The sequence below is a fragment of the Pyrgilauda ruficollis genome, unplaced genomic scaffold (genome assembly GCF_017590135.1).
Source record: "Pyrgilauda ruficollis isolate IOZ18807 unplaced genomic scaffold, ASM1759013v1 scaffold17, whole genome shotgun sequence".
Taxonomy (NCBI): Eukaryota; Metazoa; Chordata; class Aves; order Passeriformes; family Passeridae; genus Pyrgilauda; species Pyrgilauda ruficollis.
The window spans coordinates 164150-190644 of NW_024515875.1; the positions used below are offsets into that span (position 1 = coordinate 164150).

At 40.5% G+C, this 26495-nt stretch overlaps 2 protein-coding genes across 12 annotated transcripts in view; one reads left to right on the plus strand and one right to left on the minus strand.

Annotated features, from left to right (window-relative positions):
• Nucleotides 1–26495, minus strand: part of CMSS1 (cms1 ribosomal small subunit homolog) — a 222473-nt gene that overhangs the window by 46773 nt on the left and 149205 nt on the right. The gene's annotated exons all lie outside the window — the stretch shown is intronic.
• The window catches only part of LOC121351635 (filamin A-interacting protein 1-like), a 147776-nt gene that overhangs the window by 14965 nt on the left and 106316 nt on the right, over nucleotides 1–26495 (plus strand). For all 9 annotated transcript variants that reach the window (XR_005954811.1, XR_005954809.1, XR_005954808.1 and 6 more), the window contains exon 2: nucleotides 26329–26471. The gene's annotated coding sequence lies outside the window, so the exon portion shown is untranslated. The remainder of the gene's footprint in view (nucleotides 1–26328; nucleotides 26472–26495) is intronic.

Here is a 26495-nt window from a genome sequence, read left to right on the forward strand (position 1 = left end):
GGGTCACTAGAAATAGTACCATATTTCTCTTATTTCTGAAAACTCTTTACGGTTAAATAGGGCAAATCCTCCTTGTCTCTTACTACTTCTAAGGTTGTTTCTCCAAGTGCCCACTGTGCTGGAACTTGGGTTACAAGTTAGATCACAAAAGAAAAAGCCACCAAGCATCCCCTATACAGTTGGTGGCACATAAAGATACAGGCAGGGAAAGAGAAGATGCTGTTTTCCTCCTACCCCCTGCTTTGTATGTGTAATATCCCCATTTCTCAGGACACTCTTGGTGACGCCTTGTCCCACATAGAGCCCACAATGTGGTTCCCACTGCACATCCTCTTTTCTTTGCTTCCTAGGGAATCAAGATTTATACATGACAACCACAATATGTCTGTGTGTATGTCTATATCTGTGTGTTGATCCCAGAGTTTCTGTCTTGGCCCACAGCCATTGAGCCAAGGTTTGTCAAAAAGCTGGAGAAAGCAAATTCCTGCAAGTTCTTACAAGTTTTGTGAAAACAGGCAGGAAGGCATTTCTATAATTATCTTTGTGAAAGGCGAGGCTGGCATGTGCAATCCCAGAGAGAGGGGAGCATCCCAGCAAATTCCTCAACCATGGGAAAAGTATCCACTGAGACTCACAGTCAACCACTGGACACAAATTTATAGGCAAGTAGGCATGTTCAACCCCAGTGCTCAGAAAATTACTCATCTGGCTAGGCAGGCACTGCAAAACATAGTCATTTGAATGATTTATTCCGTTCTTTCTTCTAAATCTTTCCCAGCATTGGATCAGGAGGGAGCAAGCTGGTGGGTGACACACATTTGCTAGCACAGCAAGGATCTTTACAAAAGCAGATTTTGTATTTTCCAAATTAAAAAGAAAAAAAGCCAATGACAGGGTGTGGTAAGGGATCCTGTTTGTTTCTAAGCCTCTTTTCAAACACTTTGCACACATGTACATTCAAATACAGAACAGCATCCATTCTGAAATAAGCACCAGGGTAGAGCCAATGCATGGGTCGTGGGGTAGCTAAGTTTACTTTTTCAAGGTGTGTATTTCAGAGCACAGATATCTCTTATGAATGCTTTCATCACACATCCCTGGTCAGCACTGGCTGTGGCTGCTTAAATAAGAGGGGAAAGGGGAAGACTGAGCCCATCATCACCCTTACTCAAGTCATGCCCCTTTAGTTGCCCACGCACAGTTCAGCTGCACAAACCAGCCTGGCAATGGCCCTTTACTCAGGCTGTTTACTGCTCACCCTGCTCGTGATGATCCAGGGCAGTCACAGAGCAAAAGCAAGCCACTCACCTGGGAGATCTGCAGGCGACTGGGGGAAGCAGGCTGTGAAAAAAGCAGCCAGCAAAAACCACAGCAGGAAGACGGTGCTTGTACAAACCTTATCATGTCACATAATACTTCCCCATGGGTGTAATAATGAAGGGAAACTATTTCCCACCACAGCTTACTATGTGAGGATGTAGCCTCAGTACAAAAGGACGTGTGAATTTCCAGGCTAAAACAGTTGTGCTAGACCAGACTCTTAAGGAGCTCAGACCTGGGCAGGCACATATCACACACGCTGCCCACAACAGCAGCAGTGGTAACAGCACAGGCAGCACACAATGGAGGACAGGAGACTCACACATGTGACTGCACTGCCCAGAGGGTCTCACCAGTGAGTGAGAAATGAGCTTTGACACATCTTCTCTTGAACTTTCATCGTCCCAGAAACTAAACACAGTGTGGCAGGAGAGCTGTGGACTCCCTGCAGCTCTGTCCACCTACCCCAACTGCATCAAATCTTGCTGCTTAATACCACCTCACAGATAGCTTCCTTTCTTCCCCCCATGAAACTTTGAATGTTATTTTTCACAAGTTGAAATTACCAACAGTGATAGAATTCTTACACCTCTTTTTTAAAAATTATTTTAAAAAAGCTTTATGATTGCACTATATATATATCTCTATCTACTCCAACCCTATCTGCTCAATCCCTATCTATAGATCCTTTAATGGGATTTATTCCATCTATTTTCTAGTTTCCCAGGTGATGACATGACAGACCTTCAACCTGATCTGGTGCAATCAGCAAAGGAGAGGTCAGTGAATTGGCAATAACAAGGTATTTGAGAGCCAGCAACAGGGAGGGGAAGTTCAGATATTCAACAATAGTGTGCTAGCACAATTGCATCCTTCCCTCTATGAAGACTCCAGCATAAGTAAAAGCTTCAGGTGCAGATCCTTCACCATAATCTCCTAGATTGTTTTGATGTGGTTACTTAAGCACAGTTTGATTTGCTTGCCTTCATCCGTGGCTGGGATCTGCAACAGAGACAAAGATCTGGCGCCTGAGGTCTAGAGAAGGGACTAAAATACAACAGGTCCTACACATCCGTGAAACTTGTAATTGGCAATCAGGCAAGGATCTGAGTTTAATCTCTTGTCCCTGTTTTTCTGTTGCTTTCACATTCCCCAAGTCAACAGCCACTGAAGTTTTAAGGAATTTGGGACGAACATGCATTTCTTGCCAGTTCTCACAGGTGAGCTCAGTTGGTCAGAGCATGGTGCTAAGAACAGCCAGGTTGTGGGTTCAATTCCCATATGGGCCTCACATTAGAGTTGGACTTGATGATCCTTGTGGGTCCCTTCCAACTCAGAGTATTCTGTGATGCAGGAATTCAGGCATGTCTGCCACCATCAACACGGGCACAGTGCCTCTCCCACAGCATGCAGCAGGAAAACCATTTCAGCAAAATTGCTCTGCCAGGGCTGTGTCATACTGTCAGTGAACATGGGCTACAGGGAACCCCTGAGCAAGTCAGATCCCTGATGTGAGAAAAAGTGGGCCAGAAACACATGCATGGGAGGCAAGGGAATGGGAGAACACTTCTCCCCAGTAACTGAGATTTTGAAAAGGCTGATGTCTGACATTAGAGAAATGCGAGGCTGAAACACCTCTTTCTAAAAAAACCCTTCATGCATGGACTCCTGCATAGCAACATGAAACTCCTGAGTAGGCAGTTCAACAAAACACAAACTTTCTTAGCACAGGACAGCCTTGTTAGCTCACCAGTATGTGGGAATCTATATGAAAGAAAAAAAGCAGCAAAGTACTTTTAAAACATCAATTTAAATCCAGACCAGCTCTCCCTCCTCAGTAAGGCTTCAGTGTAGTTGCTCCTGTTAGCGAGGGATTGGAAGTGGTGACATTTCAGGCCTATTCTTCAGCAGTGCTCTAAAACCCCTGGCTCTGAAGCCAGCCTGCCACTCAGCCACCTTGCTCTGTTTGCACACAAACCCAAGTCGAGTAACCTGAGGAGACATTAGCAACTCAACACTCACCACAGTTTCATGCTGTGGTCTGACCAAGTGGCACAGGCTCTTAACCACAGCATGCTGTGCATGCTAATCCCTCCTTGATACTTCATGTCAGCTCCCACTGTGAATCAGCACAGAGAGCAATGGATTTTGGCTTAACAAGTGGACTCAATTGCACTTGTACTTTCTGGATGGAGAGAAATTATCATTCCTACCTACATTACACAATGATCACCGATTGCAATCCATCAACATCCTCCAAATGGTGCCTAGCAGAGCTAATGTGAAGCTAGGGGTGTCCCAGCTGAGACTGCCTGAACAGCTCAGCCATTCCCTTCAGGGGAAAACACCAAAGGGGCTGATGTCATTTACACTTTACCTGACTGTGTTGAGCAAAGTTGTTGGCAGCCAACCACAACACAACAGTGACAGTTTAAAAGAAGTGTTCAGGACATGCTTTTCATTACCACAGTCAATCCAAACACAGCACTGCTGCCTCCACCTTATCCCCTTGTGCAAGACTTAGAAAAGCTAAAGCAATAGCTACATGTGGATGATGAAAACATTCCATTGGGAACTGGAATATGCTGAACACTGCACAAGAACATGAAGTTGGATATTTTCTGTATCCAAAAGTGGTTTTTCATGACATATTAGACTTCCTAATTTTTACACTTCTTCTTTGAAGTTTAGGTCCAGAGCGAGGTGAGCAGTGTGGCACAGAAAGTTGTGCAGCCAATATGGCACAGGTAACAATTCCTTTGACTTTGTATCCATTTGACTGTGGATACAAATCTGTTATAAGCAAGACTGCTTCTCACTTATCTAGACTGGGAGCAGGTCTTTCAAACATTCAATAAAGAGCAAAGCCTTTGGAGGCATGGCTGTTCTTAATGGATGTGCCAAGAAACCAAGAGCTCTGCTGTAATGGAGGGAATCACTTATCTGCAGACAAGATACTGTGCAGGATCACTTCTAAAACAAAGTTACTTCCTTACAAATGGTATCTGTAATCTGCCAACAGCCATAAGAAAAGTATTCAAGAGAAGAAATAGGGGAGCACAAACATGGGGATTAGCTGAAAATAGACTGTCTTTTTTTTAATACCATTAGTATTTTTAATTGCAAATGGAATCAGACTACATTCTCCTAGTGATAATGTAATCTAAGCAGTCAGTTATTCAGCATTGTGTTGAATCAATATTCTGCAGAATGTTACCTTCCATGTCAAGTTCATCCCCCTATCCCATCCCTAATATACTTGTCCCAAAAAACCCACTATATTTAATCCCAAAGTTTATAAAGCAGATAACAAAAACTATGGCAGTCAACTCTAGAGAATTACCTGCCTGGTTTTCTCTTGAAATCTCTATGGAAACTCTTGCTGGTATAATATTTAAGACTTTAGTCCCTAAAGCAACGTTTTCCATATGACCTCAGGCCTAAAGCTACCTATGTTGCGTCAAAACTGCTCAGACATGTTGATGCTGGCATCAGTTCAAGTCCTTTTAAAATACAGTTAAGATGTGCAATAAATAGAGAACAATGAAGTCACCACATGAGAAAAAATTTCAGAAGTTACTGATCAGAAAAACAGATCTTGCACAGAAACATGAGCAATCATTTCAAAGAGTGGCTGAGTGCCCTCCTCTCTCAGAGCTTGCTCAGCCATTATGCTCTTCAAAGTACTGCATGTCACCCTTCAGCTCTGTCAATATGCTATAGATCAAGGATGGAGATACAGGTTAATATATAACCCAAGAAAGGTGAATATATTTGAAATTCCATCTGATCCTCATCAAAGAAAAAAATTCTTCACCCTTACTTCAGAATGCAAGAAGTCACCAAATGCCCCTGAGTATGATGGCTGCCCTTCTGAAATAAGGTCTTCCCCCCCACAGCAACACCACCAGCCCCAGGTGGACTATATGGGCTCTCCATGGGATCTTCACCTTTCAATAGTGGCTCAGAACCAAGAATGTTACTATTGAAGAACAAGGGCGGAAGGGCTGAATCCCAAGATAAGCAGCAGAACTGACCTCATCTGCTGTTCGCTAGGGCATTCCATTTAGGATCACATGTAGTTCCTGAAGCAGTATATGAAAAACAGACATTGAGGTTTTACTATTCATAGGCAGGAAGTAAACAACATTTAGCAGGAATTAAAACCACTTATTCAGAGAAATTTAAAACACAAACCCCACATATAAATCATGCTGGGGTTAAAGCAGTACTTTAATCTAATGAGGGAGCACAGGAGGAACAGGCCAAAGGAAAATCCACACTTGTAGTGCACACACACACATACACCTGTGAAGGTATGGAGAGAACTAGAGATGCAGGTATTCAATGTTCTTCAAGAAACACAGCCACTACATTAGAGTAGTAATAATTAGTTTGGTTCAGATCCATTCCCAGAAAAGTCAGTAGAAGATAAACAGCAACAAAACCCTCCAAAACAGACAACACATTTCAGTGAGCAGAAAATCAAGCTCCTGAAAGTCCCTGTCCTACGTGCATGCTCTGCTGAGAGAAACCTGTGTGAGCCGACAAAACATTGCAGCTTTTGTCCACTTTGAGATCTGTCCCATGCAGATGAGTCTCATCTGAGTTTTCCCCTTACTATGTGAAAGAAATCTACTCTATAAAGTATACATTTAAATATTCTCTAATACTGAAGATTATCTTTCTAACATGCTGCAGACATTCAGGGGAAACTAACTGGGAAATAAAAGGTTTGACAAACATCAGCAATACAGAAAAAAAGCAGAAGATACATATGATGGGCACAGAATTTCACACCTATCACTGCAACAAGCCACGTTCTTTTATTCAAATCCTTACACTTTTTTTCTACTGTGATGACCTTGAAGACAAGTATCTCTAGGCCTTAAATCATGGGCACCTCAGCTGCCTGAGCTGCAGCATTAGGAGCTATAGATTAAGGCAGCTGCCATTGTTCTACATTCATATAGTCTGTGACAAGCTCATGTGGACTGCACTGCAAACAATACAAGCCCTGTATTGGTCTATTGGTGCCCTGCCATCAAACTGGCCTTGAGATCAAGTTAAACTAGAACAACCATATCAGGAGAACATCACAGAGAAACTATTCCAATGAAAAGGCTTTTGCTTGGATCAAACAGATTTACAGCGATCTCCCCTAAATATTTCTCCCCACCACACTCCCCACCGCAGTATACTGCAATTTGTTGCAAGCAGTTAAGGACTACTGAATACTCAGTACTCTAAGATCAACATTGTGTTTTCTTCCCTTAGAGGTAAATTAACAACTAAGGAAAAATAAATTTTAAAAGTACAATACTCAGTGGTTATATAATGTCAGCAACTCAAAGAGGTGCACATTCTTTTTAATGTACTTATTAATTACAATTCTAGAAAACTGGACATGCCTCTACTCAGCCTTTCACAATAGACACCAGATTTTGGCAAAAAAAAATTGGTTTTTCCAGTATCAAAAAAACATACCTTTTAGGACCTTAGAAAGATGAAAAACAGCCTTTGGTCAATTGCATCTAATACAGCCAAAGTCTCACACCCAGCTAATAAAAAATCATTCTCTTGATGTAGCCAAGCTGCACTACACTGATATCTGGGTATTATCCTGGTGCTGGAAACACCTTTTCATAGAATTCCAGATAAAAATCTGGAATTCTATGAAAAGGCTGATAGGACATATGAATCTCAGGTGACAGGTACACTGCAGACAGAGCACAGAGAACATCTTGGTTTTGAGTCCACACATTAAAAACCACAAACATTTACAGTGGGTTCTGCAAGAGAATAAACACATACTCCAGGGCATCCCAAGGTCAACTGCTGCTCTGGCCCCCTGGCTTTATAATTCTACATATAACTGAAATAAATCCAGCTCAAAGCACCATTGTGAAGACTCAAGGTACTCAAAAGTTGCTCCATTTACACGTTCTCATGTCCTAAGAGATGGGCAGAGAACACAATAAAAATATTAGGAATTGAGTTTTAGGAACTGTGATCTCACAGATGAGAACAGAACTATTTCAACTAAAGTCAATGAAATTATACCCACAGACATGAGATCACAACATAGCACTCAAAAAATACCTTCAATCATAAAATCCCCAGATGCAATGCCTGTGGCCAACATTTATATTAGCCACACGTGCAGTATCCTGAAAGAAGGTTTTAATTATTTTTATAGTGAGATAATGATCCCTTGATGATCCTAAAGTCTAGTAGCATGTAGCAATTAAATTTCATTCTTGAGAAGACATTAACAAACATCTGCTACTTTGAATCTATAAAAGAATTAGCAATTTTTCCATTTCTTCACAATAATAGTGACTTTTCCACAATACCATAAAACTACTGACAAACTACATACAGAAATTTGAGGAGAAAGCAGGGGAAAGTCTTCTCTGGGGCCAAGTGCAAACTGGAAGTTTTACACTTTGCCAGTTGCAAGAAAAATGGGAAAGAAAACACTTCATTCTGTAATAAAGTATCAGCTAACACACTTAGCAGAAGGAAACACATTCATCACCAGCCAGATCTGACTTTCATTCAGTGAACTAAAAATACATCTAGAGAGGTTTGCTAATATGGTTGACCTCAAAATTTGGAACTTCCTTCCTTCCAGATGCAAAATAGCTCAAAATTATGCATTTTCAGGTAAGGATCCAAGGGCCCCTCTACTGTCTATTCCCCACAGAAGTTAATCACCAAGCATTATTGAACACAGTCAGTGCTTGAAACTAAGGAAACTGTTATCCCCACAATTAGTTGCTTCTGTGTTTTCTAGGATACACTTTACAGAGAATATGCTTTTTCCCTCCCAAACATAGTTTAGAGTTGCAGTTGTTTGATTTACCAAATTAAAAAGATTAGCCAGCCTATTTGGACAAATTCCTGCGATGAGCTGATTGTACACAGCCAATGATGTACTGATCTTACACTGTCAGGGATCAAAAATGCCAGCAGGATTCTCCATGCACAGGGACACTAAGGGATAGAACTCCAGCAGCTTTCCTTCTTGGGTGACCCTTAACATTAATCCAACATAATATGCTTACAACATTCCCAAGTACCCATGGATAATAATCTGGCAGATTATTCTCTGTTCTGTAGTTTTTCCTCCAAATAATTTATAGGTTTGGAATTTTTTTTTCTAATTTCAGGATAGATAGTAAGCGGTTCAATAGCTCCCCTCAGTTTTTGGCTATGTTTGTACAGTCCAGTAAAAGGAACTGCTCTAAAGTGGGCACACACTTTTAAATAAAAAGTAAATTAATGGGATCCTACTCTTGATTGTCTAAAGAATTCCTTCAGCTGTTTTGATATATGTGGGGGTCTATACAAAACCATTTGGAAGCAACAGTTTCATCCCAAACCAGAAATGAGACTTCTTTTATTGGCATGGTTGTTGGTGGTGAGGAATGTGGAGTTACAAATCATGCAGTCATTAGGAATAGTAGACATCTCAAAGACAAAATCTAAATAAATGGACTAAGCTTTTCTACAGCCACTGGCAAAGAAAGTGAGTATAATTATGTAGGAACAAAGCAACAGTACAGCTATTACTCAGTGCATAAGCCCTGAGCAACTCAGTTTGGTTATGCAATGTTTAGTTCAGAGGAGTAAGACAGTGCCTCCATCTGAAAACTTTAATCCAAACCAAATTAAAATCCTAGGCAAATGTAGCAAGCACTTTAAAACACATTCTAAAAACAGAAAAATGGATGTCTGTCTTAAAAGAGACAAGGATGTATAGTTCAATGGGTTTTGTTTAACTGCTTAATTTTGAGGCCAAGACTCATTTGAATATTTATTTAATGAGGAAAAATATATTCACAGTCTATAACAATCATGTGTATAGCTAATGTTTACTTGTAACAGGGCTGCTTCACTGTACTTTTAACTTGCCCTTGAACTCCATCTTTTTAAGATGTCTTTGCAGTAAAAAAAGATGGTGAAGTTTGCAGACTGACTTAACATTACATGGAAAGAGGAGCTCTCCACAGCTGGCTCACAGTAACACCCTCTGATCTCTTCTTGGCAACAGCTGTAGAGATCCACCACCTCTGTAAGCCATGAAGAAACAAGAGGTGGGGGGAAAAAGCCTACAGGTTACTGTGGTGGGTTTTTTCATCTTCCATTCAGAGGTGACAAAGAGACACAGCTCATTATGTGTAAGACAGTACACAGCTCTGACCTGCTTGCCACACAAAACCACCAAAGTGCCTCCCTAAGGAAGTAGCACTAACCTAAATAATAGGCTGGAAACATCTTGCATCACAATGTCAGGACTTTTAGGTCATGCAGGCAGGCTAGTGCATTCAGAGTCAGGTAGACAAATGTCTCATTTATGTTTCTAAAACTCAAATTATGTGGTGTTTCACAAACCTTTTTCTACTGAAACATCTTAGTTCATCCAGTTAAAAGGCTGCAGGATGAAACTGTGATATTGTGAAGGAGGTAAATTGCCATCCATTTTGTTAAGAAGAACGATGAAGACATGGGAGGAACACCCACAAAAGCAGTAAAGGAAGGTCTACCATATGTAATTGTTTTGCTCTGCATTGCTGTGTAATCTAGTATAAAACTGGTTCTTGTTTTCTCCTTAGTCGCTCATCCTTCATCTGGCAACTCTTCCTATCCTTTGTGAACGATCCTGATCATTCACAGCTCTCTCACACCTCAACCTTATAAACTCAACTGGCCTACCCCTCAGCTGGGGTCTTTACAGTGCCTTTGACTTAAATAGGAATTTTTCTGTTGGTGCAATGAAACTCTGACCAACGTTTTCAAATAGTGCCAATACATATGCTTATGGCTAAATACAACAATTGTGAGAAATGAGGCAATACAGCAGTTAGATCCATTACATGTTCTTGCAGTGACTAATAATTTCTTTTGTGTTTCAGAAGATTTTTAATAGTCAACTGAAGCATGGGAAAATATTTAATGTGATTTTCCAAAGCACTGCATTTCTGAAGCTCTGCCAATCATGTAGCAGACTGAACACAGCGTTACGAAGTATTCTCACACGTAACCACAGGGACTCTATGACACAGGTCATTCAAAGTCTTGTGAGATTAATTTACAATTCTAGGTAAAGCACATTTCTGAAAGCATTTCACTGGCAACTCTCTGAAGCTGTGTTTCAAAAACTAGAGTGCAAATTTCACAGCCTCTAGACCCGGGAATTCACATCCTATAAAATATTCAGAATTTTTATCTTTTGCAGAATAGCTGGAATCTCATGCTCTTGCAAGACAATTTTTATATTTTTTTTTCCTTAAACAATAAAAATAACAAGAGCTGTTAGCAGGTTGGAAGAGGGTCAACAAAACTAGTGTCATAGGCTTTTTATTTCCTTTCTTTGAAACTCCATGGGGAGTCTAATGATCAAAACTTAGCAAAGTGCATAAGTATGTTGTGTAACAGGATTGTTAGATCTCTTGGCTTCAAACTAAAAAGACTATAAACCAAAATTCCTATTATGGATATTTCTTGATGTTTGGTGGTCTGTTATGCATTCCCGATACGGGTAGTAATTTTCATCCTCTTGCCATTAAGACTTCTGATTAAAAAGCATTGCTGCAATACTTCCATGAAATTACTGTAATTTGGGAATTTTTCTTTTGAAAAGAATGTAATAGAATAATTAATGTGTCTATCAATTCCATTCTCTTAGTTAATGCCAAAAGTGGAAGGGACGAATTATAACCACTTGGTTGCTTTGGCTATCACATTGATAAAATGTCATAGATCACAGAATCTTTTAGGTTGGAAACAGCCTTTGTGTTGGGCCCACTTGGAGCATTTCCACAATGGCAGAAGCTCCATCTGCTTCTGCCCACAGAGATCTGTCCGGAATGGACAGCACAGACTCACAACAAACATCTGAAATAAAGCTGGGTCTTCCTAGATACATCTGAACTAGCACTTCACTGCTGATCTACAAGAAAAGGGAAAGCAGACAAATTTGAAGCATATTTTGCGTTTATGCTTAAGCAATTCCTGGTTGAAGCTTAAAAAGCTGGTTTTGATCAACGAAGTTCTCTGTTTCCCCATGCTACGTTAAGGAATGCCTCGCCTTTCTTTGTCTGATGAGATGGCCTGAGACTTGTCCCCAGCAGAGCCAATCTTTCCAAAGCTTTCCTTATTAAAATGCTTCATCTGTTTGGAGGGTTTTTCTGTACAGTAACCTAACCCACTGCTGTGGATTACAACCAGTGAGCAGCAGGTTTTGAGCTCTACCAGTGCGACTAAGAAAGGAATCCAGCCTGAGTGCCACAAACACCATAAGCCAAATCTTAGTCACACGGAATTTAATGGCAAACTGCCTACTGATTTTGTGGAATTCAGAACTTACTTTCTAGTCACAGACACTTATCTATTAAAAAACACAGAAGGAATCTGACATTAGACTTCCTTAATAAATGTACTAATGTGAAGATTTTTTATACATTTTCACAAGCACCTAATGTTGAACCTTTTCTTCCAAAATTAAAATTTCCTTTGGTATTTCTTACACAGTATTCTATCTTCCCACTCTCTTGGTATTTTACAAGCAGATCTTAGCTTCATAAAACAACACACCACATATAAATACACACCACACTAGATATAGCAGACTTCTCTCAAAGAAAGAGAATCAGAAATTCTGTGGTCAGTTGAGTAGTTTTTCCTCTAAATAGCTACATCAGTCTCCCAATAAATGTAAAGTAGCATTTTAGAACTTCATGTATTAGTGGAACATTATTTCTTAACTCCTCAGAGAAAATACGGATACTTAACAAGCTTTTTAAAAAAAAAAAAAACAGAGCCAAATGCCCCTGAAACCAAAATTACCAAAACAAGAAACTCAATCAGGAGATTAAATAAGTTCCTAAATTTCTGCACATGGCTGGACTTGCCTCAGCAGGCCTTACATGCATCTGCAAAATAGAAATGAAAGTTAGATAATCTTGTAACCATAACTGTAGATTTTATTGCATATTTTGAATAGTTATTTGCTTCCAAAATATGCTAATATTTAATTTAGCTGTTTCATTTAGAGGTTTCTTTTTCCAGGAGAAAACAGAATTCCTTGATTTTGATTATTGGCCCTGTAAACTGGGATAATTTATTTTAAAGTCAGTCAAGTTGTGTCTGTTTTGTGGAAAGACAACTAACATCAATTGTACACTACAAACAAAATGACTGCTACTGGGTTTATAATTTCTCACATTTTAACACACTGAAGGCAAAACAATTTAGGTGGAATATTAAAAAAGCAAAAGTCAACTTGCCCAAATCAGATGTACTGCATGATTTAATTTTGGTACTAGTCAGTGGTAACTGAAGTGCAGAAGTGCTTCAAGTAAATTTTTAATTATGCAGGCAAACTGGGAAAAGATGACCAGAAAAAACTAAAACAGAAATCAAGCTAACCATGTATAAAATTAAGATAAAGCATACACATGCCATATTATCCTTTGAAAAAACCCAAGTGGCCAGATTTCTGTAAGAAGCAGTGCAGGTTTTAAGGAGCAGTGGGCTCTGTCATTAGATGAGTCCTTACTCTGCACTTACGCCTTCCTCAACCACTTGATGCACCAGGAGGTGTTGGGAGCAGCTGTGGTTTTGCAAATCCAAAACCCATACAACCATCAGAGTTAAACGAGAGCTGACTAACATAACAAGGAGTTAACCCTTTAAATAAGATGTTGTAGGGCTCCTCCTCAAGGGATTTCTTGATTGCTATAAAAACAATGTTCTAAATCCAGCTTCCATTGCTAGATTAAAAACAAATGCTGCTTCAGTTACCAAATGTAACGATTTCAGTATCAATGTAAAAATAGCCTTCAAAATAACACTTTTCCAGAGGTCATGGCTCACAGATTCCAGGGAATCCATCATCAAAACCTTTCAAAAGCAGGAGCCAAATTTAACTTCAGCACCTGATAGGATAGTATTAAACAGACAGACTGGCACTAAATGATTCTTACATAGGAGCTTACACAAAGCCCCCAAAAACGTGTGTTATCATAAAACATAGGCACCTCATGTGATCTCAGCAAGCAAGCATGGGTGAGTTCACCTCATATGGCACTAAAATCAATGCTGCAGATTTACTGCTTCCTTCTCCTAAAGTAACGATGAGAGCCATTTTTCTTCCATATTACCTCTTCCATTGAGCTCTTTAGGCTGTTGTGTTCTGCTAAAGACATAAAACTTCAGCCTTGGCCATTTATTTGCACTAAAATATAGAAACTGATCCATCTGCTGCAGCTGCTAGCTTGCCCAAACCCCAATTTAGATTGCATCTGCCTCATCAGATTTCCCCTTTGGTGATATCTGAGTAATTAGTATTATTTTCTCCACACAAGCCCGTTTTTAACATCTTTTTCCTAACTGAACTGCCACAAGTTTTTCAAATGGAGGAAAAGTCAAGCTAGAAACTTGTTCTGGGGCAAGGGAACTGCTTTTAATTTTAATTTTTAAAACTGCATGATATATGGGTCATCTAAATGAGCAAAACTTTAAAATTCGTAGGAAAGTAACTATGATTAACAGATGGTTTTACAAGAGCAGCGGTGAATAAAACCTAGCCACCAGGCAAATTCTAACAAGCCAAATTGACCAATGTAAAGGAGAGAGGTGACGGCATCCAGCTGCAAAATAAGCACCACTTTTAAGAAGTTTTTTTTTAAAAAACAGTCTTTGGAATTTATTGTCAAATTTTATTTGCATATTTTCCACTGAATTTTATGATAATGTCCATCAAGAGATGAAAGTTGTCATGTTGTGTTACTGTTCGTCTTATCCAAGTACTTTCGACACTGATTACGGCATTATGAGGAATGATTTTATCCAAAAGTTTAAGTCACAGGGGCACGAAAAAGTTATTGAAGGCCATCCTTTCACAGGAGAGTGAAAAGGCTTCAAGGAAGCACAATTAGATGTCACTGCTTGTCAATGCTCAAAAAAGTCAGTTTGGCCACATAATTTCCTTCGCTGCCTATCCATACCACTAGCTCAAGCTCCTCCTGCTCACCCGATACCGTACAAAGTCTAAAAACATATATGGTTACCAGTCTCTAAAAAATTTCAGTTTGCATGTTCCTCATCTACTTGATTTTAGGTGGCTCTCAGTGGAATAAATGGAATAGGCCTGATCTGACAATGCTGTCAGAAGAACAGAGGCTGCACAGCCCCATGCTCCCAGGTGCAACCAGCAGCAAGGCTGAAAATGTGTTCTCAGTAGAGATCACACAGCCTCTCCTCAGCTGAACAGGAAGGGATTTCCTAGTCAGAATATGTCTGGTTTACATGCACACTCGTGTTCTTATTATGCATGTGTGTGTATATTTATATACACACACGTCCACACACTTAAGCAACACAGATTCCTTCTGTGAGCTGCTGGGCTCACAGAGTCTGCCCAGTAGCCATTTCTGGATCCCAGTGCTCCCAGCTGCTGGCACTTGGACAAACAAGCCCACTCCAGCTGCTGGCACAGACTGTTACGCATATATCCAGATATCTCCAAAAAGTGTTCATTGACTCATCTTGATGGGTTTCAGATCTGGACTCTGGGGCTGAGGATCTCCTTAGACAATTCTGGAAAGGACCCTAGACCTGGTGTCCCTTTCCTTTGTATCTTTAGTTAGTTTTCTGCCTGTCATTGTGTCCCTGTGCTCCTCTGGTCCTACTGAGGTGGCACTTTGGTGGGCTGATGGCTCCAGGGATGACCTGGGAGGAGTCCAGGGCAGGGTACCAGTTGGGATCCTCTGTCTGTCTTTGTCTGTGCTCACAAAATGTAGCAGATTGTTCCATACTAGAGTGACCTGGCCCTGCTCCACCTCCAGATTTCTTTTCCTTTTCAATTAATTTATTTTTCTGTAATTGATGAACATCTGCTCTTCCTGCTGAGCATTTGGTATAATTTAGAGGAAGAATGAAAGGCATCGGTATTGGAAGCACAAACAGAGGCACTTCATTTCAGACATAACAATCCTCACAGAGAGCATGAAAATAAATGCTAAACAAATACAAAGGTGAATTTTCCAAATCCCAGTCCCTCTTGCTTTAGGAAATGCATTGAGCATTTGTCTGTGATTTTTAAAAACGTTTATTTTACTATCAGGCAAAGAACTCCACAAACCTCATTCAACATTCACCTTAACTGTGGGCACCTTCAGGCTGGCCCCACCCAGAGCTCCCAAGCTGGCTTTGCCACACAGGATGCTTTCAGCTGGTCCAGCACATCCCCTTGGGAGGAGAGGAGGAGTGGTGGCCAGCCCAGCAGACAGGCTTCCCTGGGCCACGCAGGCAGAGCTGGGCTGGCTGACCACAGTCCTGCCAAAAGGTATTTTAGTTTTCTGACCAATCACTGCAGGCAGCAGCCCGCTACACTTGTGGGGAGTTGCTTAAGTATTTTGACCAATTCTTTCCAAGCATGGGGAAAATTACTGCTGCTTACGTAATCTGTCTTTTGCTACACGGGAATCTGGGAGCTCAGCTGAGCTGACGTTAGCATTTAAGTTAAGGAGCCAAAACATTTTTCACTCTGATGTTCTTTTGGTTTCCACCATTGACTACAGATTCTGCTAAAAAGTTACATCACAGTCCTAAATGTCACCTATAGCACTAGGATCAAGCAAGGTGTTTTGTTTGAGGTACAGTTTGGAAGGCAAATTTTGGGAATACATGGACATCAGGTCGTACATAGCAAAAGCAGCAGCAGCAGCATTGAACTGTGTAAGCCCCCACTGTGTGGCACTTGATTATTCCATGTGACAGTGGGGACCCTGCTGACCAGTGGCTCCCAGAACAACACAGCCCCAAGTGGCTTCAGATAACCTTCCCACCTTGTTTCTTAAATTGGAAACTTATTTAACCTCTTAATTGCCAGCACATAATTGCATTGATTAACACTCACAGTCTCTTTGTAACATATCCCTTGAAGAAGCTGAGTTCATATAAATATGTATCATGGGAAGAAGATGTATATGCCAAGAAAAGAAAACAGAGACAATTAAGAAGGATCTCTCTCAACCAAAACAGCATACTGATTAATTGAAAGCCTGTTTCATAATCTATCAGGAAATGGCAGCAATGAGTATCAATTTCAAAATAATAAGCATAAAATAAATACAGAAAACCAATTGAAGGAAGTCTGTTATGGAAGTCTTTTACTGCAGTAATAAACCCCAAATCCTGGAAAACTTTAAATGGTTCGAGACCACATGTTCTTATCAGGTATAAAAGCTGGCTTATAAACTGCATATGAATTAAGAACAAAACAATGGTAACACTCTTCAGATTACATCTGTGATGAGAAATGGCTCATCCAAAAAGAGGATGCCAACCCACCTGCTGCTCTTGTAACTTGCGTTTGGGTCAATTCTTACTCTCAGTCAAGTTTCTGCTAGCTTGAATGAGAGTTGATCATATTGATGCTCAGAAAAACAATGTCTCAAGTTTAGAAACTTAACTCTTGTATACATACACAGGAAAAACAGTCTCTTCTGTTCATCTCATGGAACCTTAAAAGAAAACAAGCCATGAGGGCACACTGGTACAAACAGGAGTGACAGAAATCACAAGCTCCCTCTTCTGTAAATACCTTTGGTTGGCAAAGCTTTTTTTTTTTTTTGCCCTTATATCTACTAAGGGATGACTTCAGCAAGGGTTAGGAAACAGCTGAAAGCAGCAATAGTGTTTTTAACTGTGTTTAATTCAAAAGCCCCTAAACACGGTCCAACAAGAAGCAAATTCAACTAAACAGATTGGTGGGGTTTTGTGTATCCTTCTTCCCTAATTAAATTTCAGATGCCTTGCGGAAAGGACATACAAGTGGTGCCACCCCCAAACCAGCCTCTGACTGTCACTGCTGTCACTGCTGTAACTGAAAGGGTTTGCTATTCTCAAACCCAGCAGAAAATGCTTTTACAATTTTCTTACATGAACTGCTAATAAACTTGATGAACAGGTCAACCACTTTCTCATGACTCAGCATCAGTCAAGTTTGCTTTGGTTAGCTATGGGCTTCTTCCCTTTCACTATTTCCTCCAATGCTGATCTGTATTTTCAGCATTTAAAAAACAAACAAAAAAACCTAAAGAAAACCCCCACAAGCAAACAAATAAACCAAAAAGGCAAGGATGCAAAGACAAAACAGGTTTGCTTTACTTGATCTAGGTAACCACAACATAGCAACATAAGAATTGTCTTTCTTCAATACTATACTCCAGCTGAATGCTACGTGTAGGGGTAAGAGTAGGAGAGCCTTGTGACACTTGCAGGCATCTCACTACAGTTTCCTGTGTGCAAAGCCGATTCTCAGTGAACCAACGACAGGTGTCATCAAAGTAACAGGAACCTGCAGCAGGGAAAAATCACGGCTCAACGCCAGTGTCAGTGTGTGTCGGGCTTGACGCATTTCTAGTTATGCCAACACACTTCAGATTATCAAATTTACTTTGAAAACCCTACAGACTCCCCTAAAATTATTTCTGTAATAGCAATAAGTAAAAGCTGGAGTACTGTGAGATTTGATTCCAATCAGTGTGATGACAATCTCGCTAAAAAAAGAGAAAACATGAGGAAAACAAAGCAGAGATGGCCGATCTTGGCTATGGCTGCCACTGCTGTTGCTTCGCTGCTCTTTATTTTAAGTAAAGCTACGTATTTAAATACTGACAGAGCTCAGTAAAATTTAGTAGCTATAACTTACTGTTAATCTTGGTTAGATTCTCCATCACCTGAAGTCCTTAAATCAATTTTGGGTACCTCCCCAGAAGATAAGCTGTAGTTCAGCCAAGTTTATTGAGCTGTATAAAAAACTACTAGATTAGGCTCTCTGGTTTGTGTTTATCTAAGATTGCAACCATGACATAATGTCTCTAACCTTAAGTATCCACTAGCCTATAGAATATCCAAAATTCAAAGGCTGTATGTGGGAGCTATTGATTCTAGTGCACCAAAAGTGGGCATGTAAAACATCACATGACAAACAAGAAAAAAACAGTGCAGTAACTCCAACATTGGTAACTTTGGTGAAGCATGGAAAATTACTGCACGCACTATTATGCTGCAAATACAGTGCTGAAAATAAAATTCACATCTTATAACAAGACAAACAACTCCAGAACATATCTGTCTTACCAGTGCCATGGCAACTGTAAAATAAAACACACACACTGACCTGAAATAGTAGCAACTTCTTCCCGTTAAGAATATTGCTTATAAGGGAACAAGCAAGAGCCGACTGACCACATATCCATAAAAGCTGGGAATGTTTTCTGTTTCCAGAAAGTGTTTCAATGCCTTTACTATTTTTAACAAAATAAAAAGAAACCAAAACAACCAACCAAAAAAAAATTTAAGAAAGAAAAAAAAAAAGAAAAGGTGAGTTTGTCCCTGATTTTATAGTCCCCAAGTACATGAAGCTAACAAGCTGAACATATGCACACTTCAGGGACTTTCCATAATCGAAACCATCCAGTTTCCACTTGCCTCAGAATGTGCTGATAAAAACAAACTCCCTTAACCAGACCCTGATCCCACAGGCTGACCTAACCCTTACACACAAGCATCCCACTCTTTTGTCTCACCAAAGAGACAATGACCTGCTCACACAAGTAGGCTGACAAAGTAAAAAAGGAACAGCTGCATCTGCCCAGCCAGGGATTAACTGGCATTTCAGCCCTGTCTGTCCACTGAACAGCTTTCACATTACTAAGATTCACCACTTTGATGCCATTCACTCCAGTGAAGTTTTCAGAAATGCTATATACAATTGGATAGACCTATAAGAAAGGTTGGACGAGGTTGATTGGAGATTCCTTCCTCAAGAAAATCTTGCACAGGATGTTTTACAATTGTATATCAGATATTGTCCCTTATCACTGCTGGCAGATTTTAAAAGAGAGAGAAGTCCTGAAAACTTCTAACTCCTGGTAACTCCTAAAAATCTGGTAAAAAATTAATGCAGAGAAAAGAGACTATAATCAGAGTGTGTCGGGAAAAAGCCCCCAAATGTGAACTGTGCCATTGTCTGTCTTATTTGGTGGTACAGCACCAAAACAGCTTCTGAGTGGATGTAGCAGACAATGGCTATTGCCCAGTGTAGTATTCAATAAGGAGAACAGTGTGGAGCCGGATGTATCCAAGCAGAAGAGGATACACATCTAGTCATTATCCTATTTTCAAGCCACAAACAGCTTGCATTTGCTTGTTTAACCATAACATATTTTTCTATTAGCAAATGACTATGTATTCATGTTCACAAATTCTCCACATCTGAGCAAAAATTCAAAGCAGGATCTCCTGCCTAGAATCAAGTATCAATTACCATCTCCTACAATAAATACAGCTGTAACAGAAATAATCTTACATACTGCACTGGACATTTAAATATTGTCTATCAAGCAAAAATAAGAGGTAATACATATACTCACATATACCCCTTCATGTCTTTACTCTGACTAACACAAAAGTCTGATTTACAAGTACTTCATAAATTTGTGAAAACTAACATGGAAACTGTTCTGCAGCTCAGTGACCTCTTGGAACCAACTCAACACAAGTGCTGTGCACACAGTTCTTCCCAGTAACACAAGCCTGTGAGCCACCAAATGGGAAGGGAAAACAGCAAAACAACAGGCATGTTTTTGCATTTAATAACCAGAAACAGTTTGGACTGCTATTCTCTACCCTGTTCACTGACTTTCTAAGAGCTCCCATTTAAACACCTAGAATAACTTCTCATGAACTACTTAATCCAGTTCCCCAACCTGAAAGTCCTAACAGCTGCTGCTGTTTGAAGCATCCAGAACATTACTTGCATATACTTTGTAAAAATGGCATTTGCTAGTAAAAGCAAAGCTTTTAAAGCTTAGGGGAAATAGCCTTGGGGTTTTCCCCTTCTGAGAACTTAAAGTTTTATTAGTGAACCTAAAGGACTGCCAGACTTCTAAAGTGACAACACATTACAAAAAAATTTCCTATGTGTTTTGCAAATTTGAAGTCAGCCACATTTCACTACTGACATAAGGGTTTTTAATATCAGCTCTAATGAAATATAATTCTCCAATGACATAACTGTGAAGTACAGCATTTTCATTTCACTAGCTGGCAGAGAGGTTTTGGCCTTATTATTATTATTTCTTATGTAGAGCCAAAAGTGTTCTAGGCCTTGCACAGACACGCCTGAAGACAAAACCTTTTCCTTGTATCTGCTGTAAACACAGAGACCACAGCATATTCAGCTTTACAGAGCAGGTCATGCATTTTCACACGACTGCTATGGCCAAGTCATATGGTAAGACACAGGAATAAGACAAAAATGTAACAAATAGTTTGCCTTCATCTTCTCTACAGTTTCACTTTCACTAAATCTCTTTGGGTAGGATTGGATAGTTTCTGGTTTGGGAGAATGTCACTGTTAATTGGAAAAAATCCTACAGTCAAATGAAGACATTCCAGCCATCATCATAAAAGCCTGAGGGGAGGGGGGCATAAGCTGAGGGTTAAAATAACAGTCTTATTTTAAAATCTGGCTCTTCCTGAGGTCACAATTCCTCTGCTGGATGAGAGGTGTTTGTTTTAGCATTGATACGTGCACAGCTCACAACAAACAGTTTAACTATACACCAATAAAAATTAAAAAGCTCTTGTTTGCAAATGACTGAACTGAGAAGAGCTCTGCCTTCCCTGGACCTCAAACACCCAAGAAACATGGATGACAGAAAAAACTACACTTATCCCGTCAAAGCCAACACCCCCTGATGAATGAGAGGAAATCCAAGCATGGAAGACAGCAAGTCAGAAAGAGAGACTTATCTACTCCAAAGCCCCTGAGTAGGTGGTAGGAGCATCTGACATGGACACCTTGTTCTGAATTTGTTGTTGGACAAGCAACAACAATAACAATGCTGTACTCACCCCTTCACCTACACATCCTGCTCAATGCATGTCTCTCCAGGTCTCCAGTGGCATTACTTGGGACAGAAATTGCCTCAGTTTGGCTGTTGCCTACATGCTGTGCTTTGGCACCGAGCAGTGACCCTGGTATCACCAAGTGCTAGGGGATACTGACACTCTAGAGACACCTCCACACACAGATCCAGCTCCAGCTTAAGAAAGAATTTGAAAGGGGTATCTCATGGCATAGTTCACAGTAACAAGACTAGGCCTGACCTGCTAAAACATACACAGAAGGGATAAACCATACTGACAGGTACAAAGGGGACGCCTCTGCTGTGGCAACATCTCCTAGTGGCTGTCATGAGTGGAAGGTAACAGGACACAGTCTCTTTGCCACAGGGCTGATGCACACTCAGCTTGAAAAAGAGTAAGAATTCAGTACGTTAAGTTGAAAGGTGGGGAGAAAAGCCTCCAAAAACATAAAGGGCAGATGGCTGGTGAGAGTTAACAATAAGGTTCATTTGTGGGACTCATTTGCCAGCTTCTTGTATAAGTCTTGAGATAACACCTTGTTGGATTCATAAAACACAAATGCACTAGATCAGCAGCAATTTCCCCTTTGGACTGGACTTTAATCAGGGTATTTTGGTACCTTTGCCCTCCTTTTGCATCTTTCTGAAATCTCAAAGCACATTTTAATGGGGGTTTGCAGACCCCGAACTGCAGCCTGAACATGGTTTGAACTCTCAGTGAACCACTGACAGCTGCACATAACTTCTGTTTGGGGCTACAGCAGAAGCTGAAAAGAAATCATGCTTGATTTTTCTACTTTGGGGGGCAAGTGAGGAGAACAGTCTACATAATGCATTATGGTGCAGCTTGCAGTGGTGGTGGCTGTCTCTTTTGGTGCCGCAGCTCATTTCTGTAAAGACAGCTATGCAGGATGAAGTAAGTGTTATCCTTCAGTTTCTCTAGACTGCTGACAAACATTACACTGGTCTACAACACTGATTGAACACAGAAGAGAAAACACAGAGCATGACTTCCCAAAAACGGGCAAAAACTTTGGTCCTCCCTGGAGGACACTCTGGGAAGAGGCAGAGGATAAATGGGGTCAGAACAGCCTTTTCCAGCTCCATGCAACCAAGCACAACTCAGTAACAGAGATGTTACCTCTGAGGGGCTGTGTGAAGCTTGCAGCAGACAACAGCACAGTAGGGGAAAAACTGCAATGCATGTCTGCTCTCCACAGCCAAGAGATCACAGTCAGGACTAACACACTTGCTGGAAGCTTTGCCTCAGAAGGGAGAGAATCAAAACCATGGAAGGATGGCAGGGTTTGTCCTACTGTAAATGCTGGCATTTGTAATGGAGAACAAAGTATCAACGGATGCCTGTTGCAGACACTCATGGTTTGCTTTTCACAATGTCATGTAATGATGCTTTGTACTAAGATTTCATACAGTAGTAGTTCTTTCATTTAAGCAATTACATTTTCTGCTTGTAGGAAATGGTCTCCTTTGACCATACCAAATAAGCTATTGTCCCACCAATCATATATCCATAATCAGGTACCAAAGTTTGTTTTAAGGCACTGCCATTTCTTAATAGCTCTTACCTCTTTATTAAAGGACAATGAAAGCCTAAAATCAACAGAATATTCTTCCCCAAAGACAACATCCCTTTCCTCAAGCACTGAAGCAAAAAATGGCATAGGAAGGAGAAAAAAATAATGAAATAGTTACAAAAACTAACTAAAACCTCTGTCTATGAACTCAAAAAATGCTATTTTTCACACAGTTCTAGAGCCTAATAGCAAAGTTATATTAAAGCAGTATTAAATCCTCTACATCTTCCACCCACACAAATGAAGCAGTCCCCTCCTACCCCTCCACAGCTTCCAGCCTCAAATATGCTGGCGTAAAATGATCAGACAAAATAGGTGACTTATGTTTTTATTGGTTCCTCCAGACTATGACGACATTTCCTAAAACACTGAGCCAGGAAACTATTAATGTCGCTGAAAAAGTGGAAAGGGTCAGGCTATTTTAAAGGATGTGTTTGCTAAGAGGCCTTTGTTATAGATAGACAGGCTACTTAATACTTGATTGATAATAACAAAAGTATTTCACATTCCCATAATATTTCTAGCTTGAAGGTATATTGTGAACATATTTGTTACATTGTGTTACAAATACATTCTTATTTTTCTTGTGTTATGAAAGCACTACCCCTTTTCACCTTTCTGAGAATTAAAATAAGCAGGTTAATAAGCTTGCCTAAGATTTTGTTAAGTATTGTATCTATTCCAAGATCAGAATTACCAACAGATCCATATGTGCTCCTAACCTCAGGCTTTTATTGGAGAGAGAAATGAAAATGGTCTCAGCTTATCACCATTATAATAATGAAAGGCCTGGAAGATTTTCTAGATTTATCTCAGCTGTGTTGGCCTGCATTTGGCAGCACAAGTCAGGTCAGGCACTTGCAGGTGGGGTTGGAGATCCCTTTAAAAAGCTCTGTGTGTGTTATACATAAGCACTAAACCAGAGCAACCAGTACTCTAACAGGAGCATAGCACAATGCATGCAGGACAGAGAGATCCCACAGAGACTCCTCAAAACTTTCTAGTTTTCTAGCACATACTACATGTATATAATGCTTCAATTTGGCTGCTTTGTCAGTAGGTCTGGGAAATATCAAGGGGGACACAACGGACTTGCACAAAAGCCTTGGAAGTAAAGACGCTCCAAAGACATCACCACTTCTTTTGTGGCCACACAATCTCACCCACAAACCCAGTTCTGATCCTGGCTGCACAAGAGTAGTGTGAAGGTCAGTTCCCTAATGCAGGAGTGCAAAGCAGATAGTACCACGTGTTTCACGCAGAAGAGCACTGAGGCTTCTTAAAAGAAGTATAAGTCACTCTGTTTTTACTGACAAAGGAACTTCACTCTTTTGTCACATCTCAAACAATCAGTCGGATGAGACGACAAATGCTGCAGGTAAAAATCCCACTATTTCACAGTGCCACCTCCTGGGCAAGCAAGACTGGAAAAACACCCTCATGTGTCCCTCCTCTACTGCAGCATCCAACGTTTTAGTGTCACCTCCCAAGCTCTGGTAGGCCAGGCATTACCTCTGTTCTCAGAAGGCAGGCCATGAATACACGGAAAGAAGAGCAGATTGTTTACAGCTCTCCCCACGAAACGTGAGCTGCAGCAATCCCACTCTTGGGTGAGGCTGTATCTGCATAGGCAAGCACCACACAAACCCACAGGATTAAGTTCACTCTGGGTTGCTGGCTAATCACAAATCAGGGTTTCCTTTCAACATCCAAACAGGAAATGGGAGTGGAGGAAGTGAAAGCTTAATAATTTCTTGCATGTTAACAAGCTACATGAGCCACTCCAATAAAAAAAGCTTTGCTAAGTGAACTTAAACCTAGCACACAGTCTGTCCCAAAATGGCAAGCATTTATCTTTAAAACCAAGCTGTGCATTTTGGAAAGACAACATTTAAATCAGCATAATTTAATTTCCAGGATAAGAGGACATCAAGCAGTGACCTGAAGTTGAGGATCCTAGTTTATTGCAATCAATAGTGTTGAGACTATAACCCCGAAACCAAACCCAAGGTGGTAATCCTGGCATCTGTCTTGAAATTTAGTGAAAAAACAGGATTAGAAGGGAATCATTTTACTTATCAAAAACCGTTAAGTCCATAATGGCCTCCGACAAAGGAGCAAGAAATCCAGGTCTAATGTCAGCTCAATTTCTTTGTGCCATCTTTTAGGGCTACTGTACTCTTTGGATGTGCACACCCCATAATATTTACTTGGCCACAAACAGTTAAGCACCAGGAAAGCTGGGAAATAAAGTCCCTGTAAGACACTGAGAACCCTAAAAATCCTAAAGGAGCACAGGACTTTCAGGCCTCCGTGTCAAGCACAGCAAGGAACGTCTCTCCATCTTTAGGTTAAGAGATCACAGCTCCTGGCAACTGGGAAAAGCCTAACCCATAACACACTCCTAATTTGGTAATATCTTCACAGCAGGAGCAGGAAAAACAATTTTGTGCAACTGTTGAGCAATTCTCAAGAGTTCAAGACAGATGAAAGGCCAGTTTCTTGTTTGCCTGAAGATATTAGGACACATTAGAGACAAAAGTAAGATGAGTTAAATGGGTGGATGTAGACTGAAGTTTTGAGGGAACAAAACTGCAAGGTAGAATTCCTTGTTTTTTATGGATGTACCCAATGAAAAAGAAAAATCTCTTGGAAGAACTCTGCAATACAGAAAGAGATTATTTCAGTGGGCTGCATGAAGAACAGAACAGAAGCAAAGGAATTTGGAAAAGAAACCCTGCTGTCAATATAACCACTACACAATCTCATTATCTCCCAGGGATGCAAGCAAGAACAGACATATAACATAGATAGTTACCATGGCCCACAATAAACTGGCTACAATAAATAAGGAGCTAAAACTGCGTGGGTGTATGCTCTGCGTTATGGAGTGTGAAAATAAGTTTTTTCCCTACTTTCAGCAGTAGAGACATGGGCACTCCTACTTCTAAGGCAGCATTTACCATGAAGTGTTGCCAGCCATAAGCTGCCTCAATGTACTTGTTACACTGCGCACATAGCTGGAAACGCAGACCTTGCTGTGGACTCTTGTATTGTTCTGAGCAATAAAAAAGCATCTTTGCTTTGTTCTGTTGCACATGAACATCTGAATTTCCATCCTGGATCCTTCAGACTGCTTTCACAGTTGGCATTCCCTGTTTCCAAGGTAACAGGAGGCACAGCAGATATTTAATCAGCCTTGGTTTTAGACCACCCATTTGCAAAAACTCTCCAGAAGAGTTTTGAAAGCTGAAAAGCAAGGAGTCTGTAAGACTGGGTTTGGTGTTGGGATTTTTGTTTGGTAAGACATAATCATTGGTAGGTATTACATCTGTCACTGGCAACACCGATAACTTCTTCTACAGTATTCGTATTGTGACCTGGCACTCCAATACTTGTGGTATCACCTGTGTCCAAGAATTTATTTCTGTGGAGTCACTAACTAACCACTTCTTTTCTAGGATGTTTGCATCCAGGGCAGCAATGCCACTTCCTACTACGTGATAAAGACCATGAGGACTTTGCAGGACTGCCACCTGCGCCATTGCCAAAATGACGCCATCTGCCAGAACATTCAGGTTTCCAGCCTGTGATGCTCCAGCAGGTTAGCTAATCTTCACTTAACTTC